This window comes from Plectropomus leopardus, chromosome 16 (assembly GCF_008729295.1).
Source record: "Plectropomus leopardus isolate mb chromosome 16, YSFRI_Pleo_2.0, whole genome shotgun sequence".
NCBI lineage: Eukaryota > Metazoa > Chordata > Actinopteri > Perciformes > Serranidae > Plectropomus > Plectropomus leopardus.
Window position 1 is genome coordinate 5,765,719 of NC_056478.1, and position 6,000 is coordinate 5,771,718.

The window sequence follows — 6,000 nt, forward strand, 5'->3', positions numbered from 1 at the left end:
ACTTTAAGAAGAACATTCTGACGACTTTATTCTCGTCAAATTTCAACTTTTTTTTCTCGTAAACGTATAACTTAATTCTTATAAAATTACATTTTTCCCTTAAAATTCTGACTTTTTTTCTAGTAAAATTATGATTTTTTTAAAAAAAAATTCTAACTTTATTCTTGTAATTGTACGAGTTTGTTCTCATAAAATTACAACTGTTTTTTTTCCCGTAAAATTATGACTTTATTCTCATAATATTCCGAGTTTATTCTCAGAATATTACTACTAGCTAGCTAGCTGTATTTTTTTTTTTAATTTATTTTGATAATATCTAAAAGCTTCTCCCCTTTTCAGTTCATTTTTTGTTTCCTTTTACTAGTGTTTTGCCATTTGTGGGACATTTCTTGCCAATTATCTCAAATATTTGTTTCCCATGTTTCTGAAAGAAATCAACCAATTTTCTCGCGTTTAAATGCTTGTGAAAGGAGCCTGGAGACGGCACAAGAAAACTGATCTTCCAGATGTTAAAGGGTTAAAAGGAAAACCGGGGAACAGACAGCACGGATTCAAGACGCTAGTCAGCCGGTTAGCACATTAACAACGAAACCTGATGTTGAAAGAACAATTTGTATTTTCAGTAAACCAACAAGAACACAAATAAATCCAAAAACTTTCTGCTGAAGAAAAAATAAAAATAATCTTACCTGATGTTTGTTCTAATCTCAGGCCCTCTTTCCTCATTTCTGCTTCTCTTCTCATTCGCTGATGTGCTCCGTCGCTGATTCAACCTGCTGAATTGGCCAAATGAAAAAAAAAAAAAAAACGTTGATAAGTGCTTACGCCAAAAACCCGGTGACAGGCGCTCACCCACTGCCCGAAATATGGCCGACTGTGGGTTTGGTGTGTCAGGGCCTTCCTTCTGCGGTGGTTGGACAAACTAAAAACAACATAGCTCCATGACTTTGCAGCCCAAGGCTAAGTTACAGCCTTGTTTTTGAGTGCGTACACTTTGATAAAAAAAAAGACAACAGATTACGTACCTAACAAGATGGCGTCCCCGTCCCACATGGCGTGCCGTACCTTCGCATTCTCTACAGATACACAGAGTAAACTCAAACTATTTTAAGAGAGTGCAGCCCAATTGCCAGAAAAAAATGTTCATATTGTACATTTTTGCAAACAATGTGCATCATTTTGAAATAAAAAATAATTGAAACCTTCTCATTAATGCTGTAGTGTAGGTGTGGTTGGGTTTAGGCATGAAAATAATTCGGTTATGGTTTGGAAAAGATCACATTTTGGCTTAAAACACCCACATTTGACAGTCCAAAAACTGCTGAAAAGGCAGGTACAAGTCTAAGAAAAATGTCCCCTGCTGGGAAAAAAACAGCTGAAAACTTGGGTTAATAAAACGCTAACTCGTCGTCAGACTGGTGACTTCTGAGGCTGCATTTCGGCTGATGAGTTTGACCTCTTCACACAGACTTTTTGCTCGATATTTGGGTGAACAGAGATGCTGCTTTTTCATACTGGAAAAACCAGCCTCTTGCCATGTGACACACCTGCGCTCCGCATCCTGATGATAAAAGTAAGCTCGTATAAGTCACTTTAGAGACGTTTATATGCTGCGTACGAAATGTGCAAAAGTAACGTATTTGTGGTTTGCAGAAACGTACAATGTCAACATTTCGTCCCGGGAACAGAGAGTGACAACAAAGCGACGTGAACACATCAGGACGGTTCTAACAGAACATCCAACAGTGAAACCTGCAACGGTTAGCAGCTACCTGGCTGCCTGTTTTCTCCTGTCGTCTTTATGCTAAACTAATCAAAGCAGGAGAACGCAAACTTCTCCTCTAACTCTCAACAAGAAACTGAATTATGCGTTTCCCAAAATGTTGAACTATTTTCCTAAAGCAAGATTTCAAACACATTTCAGAAACTTCCACATACAATTCATTTGAATTAATGCTTCGTTTAAATGTGAATTTTGTGGAAATGTAAATGTTTTATTCAAAGCCATTTGTTGATAAAAGTTACTGTGAGAGACGCACATACAAATACCATAATCCTACAAAAGTATGTAGCATAAAACAGATTTTGATGTAAAATATAACTCTGATATGAATTCATTCTTTTGCGAAGTCTTTTTTTGTTGTTGTTTTTTTTAGTGCATGACTATTAGGTCTATTCATACACACCCTGCTGCAGGATTTGTCTCGGGTGAATGAAGTGTTTCTGTTGGCTGGAAAAGCACAAACATGAAGACAGAAGGCAGAAGTTCATATATTCACGTTGTTTTTTTCCCTGTTTGTTTAAACCAGCTCATTTTTGCACAATGGTGGTTTTTGTGTGTTGACCTGGTTCAGATAAGGACAGATAAAGGACACGCTGTGCCCGACACATCCGGCCCAAAAATGTCACAATGCTGGGCTGTGATGAGACGTGGTCAAATCAGGTCATTACGCTTTAAGAGAAAGGGGGAATCATTTAATAAAATTGTATTTTCTGTAATTCTGAAATAAATATTTTGACACTACTCCTTCAAGCCATGTTTGTAACACCAGTGACGATAACACAAAGTCTCGTCTTTTGTTCAAAGAAAATATATTTTCCGTAACTTCATGAGCCATCTGATATGCTTCGTGTACAATAACTGCCTGTTTATATGCAATAATACTGTTTTAGGTTAAGTGTGATGTAAAATAGTGAACACTTTTATGATGTGATCAAATAAACAACTCTTTTAGATGTCTGATTGTGACTCTTTCTTGCAATACAGTTTAAAGGGACATTTCACTCCAAAAATCCAAAATACATATTTTCAACAGGAACATTTTTACATGCACTCTGGGAATGTAAACGTGTTTACCCATTTTGGGGAAATGTTGTGGATCACATAGGGAGGTGGTCGGGTACGACGACACGTGAATCACCTGCCTTTTGGCGGAGCAAACAGCAGTGCAAAATATATTGAAATATGACTTTGTTGTGATGAATGTATGAGTGACACAGCTGCTCAAGTGATCCTCAGATTTTGGAAAAATACATTTCCTCCAGATTTTGAAAAATGGAAGGAAGCTCTGTTAGAAATTGTGTCATATGAACACGTTAGTTGGGGTCAGTGGTGAAGTTGAAAGGTTTGAGAGGTCGTGGGCAGGGTTTTTTGTTTTTAATGTCTGCAGCATCTTAATGATTTGGGGTTTAGTTGTAGCTGGTAGCTAAATTACTTTTTAAAATCTAAGAATGTAAGCTACCAGAGGCCGATGGATATGTTATGATATATATGAATAATACTGTCGGTTTGTTTATGTTTGACTGAATAAACAAATAAGAATTTGAATTATCAAAGAAAAAAAATACATATTTTCTTCTTGTTTGTTGTGCTGTTCGTCAGTGTGGATTGTTTTGGTGTGAGCTTCACAGTGATGGAGATATCTGCCTTCTCTACTTTATAATGGACCCTGATGGATCTGTGCTGGTGCTCAAAGCACCAAAAAATACATTTGAAAAACTCAACAGGAATGTCTGTCAGAAATCATGACCTGATTACTCAAGATAATCCACAGACATTGTTGTGATCAGTTTAAGTAGGAAATATAATTTTTGGAAAAGATGCTTGTGTGCTGAGCTAATTTTGTAGTGTAGTGACACCGTCAGCTGATGCCGTGATCCGTTCCCCAAAGACGTTTTCCCATTAGAGTTCTCAATCTTAACCGGAGCGTGATGGGTACCAAAATGCCAGATGGGTCTAACCTGGTTTAGGCTGAAAATGTGTGCGGACACATTGTTTTTGAGCATCTCATCCCTGCAAAATGACTTTTTATACCTTTTCTGCAATAATTTGTGGTGAAAATTTCTTTCTGTCCACGTAAAAGTCTCCTGCTGCAGCTTTAATGGGACACGTCTCCTGTGCCGTCCAACAGTCTACGTTTCAGGTGATACAGTTGGCAGGTGTAGTTCATTTGAAATTAAATAGTTCCTAAAACTGCTCACAGGGTATGTGTGTTTGCCTAAGCAGGCACGTCCAAAGTCCGGCACAGGTGCCAAAAGTGACCCACAGACGGATTTTAAGCAGCCTTCAGTTTTAGACACACCTGATCGTGAGTAATCAGCTCATGTTTCCTGGATAGAGACATTGCTGTTGAGTTTTTGAAATTATTTTTTAGTGTTTTGAGCACCACAAGCTGAGCGCCATTTGATTCAAGTATCTTAGAGAGAAGGCAGACATCTTTACTGCCGATATTTCAACACTGGGACACTCAACCCAAAACTACCTCGACTGATAAGCGGCACTACAGGTAAGAGGAAAGATAAGTATTTCTAATTTTAGGATGAATTGTCCCTTAACGTGTGACTTTTTTAAATGTAAACCACTCCAGACAGCAGACAAGAGAACGCAGTTTACAGCATTAAAAAAATCAAATAATTTATTTCTGTGTTCTTTTTCCACATTAAATAAAAGCTATCGGACATTTCCAGATCAAAATCAAGAGAGGGGACTGGAAGGAGGAACAGGGGAAACAGAAATCTGACATGCAAAAAAAAAAAACTTTTGCTCTCCCCTCTGCACACTCGTGGATGGCGGTGGGGTCGGGTGCTGGCCGCCCTGAATAGACTGCAGGAAGCCCCTGCCGTTGGATAATTGTAGGGACTTTTTGTGGTGCAGCATGACAGCCAAGACACGTTTATCTGGGGGAATTTACCATTTTAACACTAGAAACGAAGATGTTGCCCGGACAGAGAAGTGGTGATTGTTAGAAGCGACCTGGATCGGCACAGCGGACATCCAGGTATTGGGAGAGAAACTGCCTCGGACGTCTGTGAACACTGACCTGGCGTCAGAGAGAGCCATGGCTACAAACTGATATTGATGACGAAGCCCTTCAGTCGGTGATCCTGAGCCGTTTGGCTCTTTGTGACCGGCTGTAATGCCCACATGGAACTGCCAGAGTTTCACAGAGAAAATTCAAACAAACAAAATAAATCGAAAACACCTCCTCGTACTGATAGCTGGTGTGAAAGACATTTTATCAGGTGTTGCCTCTCCTGTCCTTTCATCCATCAGTAGTCACGGTATAAAAGAAGAAAAGTCCCGGACAGTGAGGGGACAGACGAGGGGAGACGAGTGTCCAACACTGGGACAGAAGATTTAAACCTCCAAAATAAACCGGGAGGAGTTTACACGGGGTGGTGAGTGAAATTTAAACCGTCAGATGAGCGGTAAAGATAAGAGTTGGTGTTCAAGAGCCGCTCGAAATTCTCCTCTGGATGGGCAAATGTAGCACAGAAATTACAAATAAAACTCAAATCTGATAAATCAACCCAAACCGCCCTCTTCCCAACAGAAGATTCACCAAAAAAAACATGCTCTCAATATATCTGAGGAATAGAACAACACTCATATACAAATCTGCAAAAAAAAAAAAAAAAAGAAAGAAAGAAAACGAAAAATAGATCCATTGTTCCGAATGCACAGACACACGTACACAGGCTGTTACGAGGGTGGCGACTCTGTAAACATCTACTCTCCCTTTCAGTCCTGGGCTCCTGCAGTGAAACATCTGAAGAGGAAATAAACCCAAAACATGAACAAGGTCCTGTAGTTTCATTCATGGAGACTGTCCTTAAACCATTAAAACATCTGACGACCACGAACACTTTTGTTTGTTCTGTAGTCAACATTTTGCAGCAGATTTTTCTGTGAGTGTCTCGCAGTGCTCTCTACTCCGAATATTGTAGGCAGGATAAAAGCATGCAGATGCCAAATTGCATATTTTGAAGTAAAGAGAATATTTGTGTTTGTGGATGTCCAGTCAGTGTTAAATGTAACTGATTCCTCACAGTGTGCTTTAGTGACGGAGAAAGCTGAGTTTGCAGCTGTAAAATGTCGCTCTTCTTACATGCCAACATTTAATGAGACAATCCGCAGGTTTCCATTACAGATTTGTACAATAACTTAAAGTTTTCTAAATGTGGATTAAAAACACAAATGTGAGATGACTGCGTTTCCAC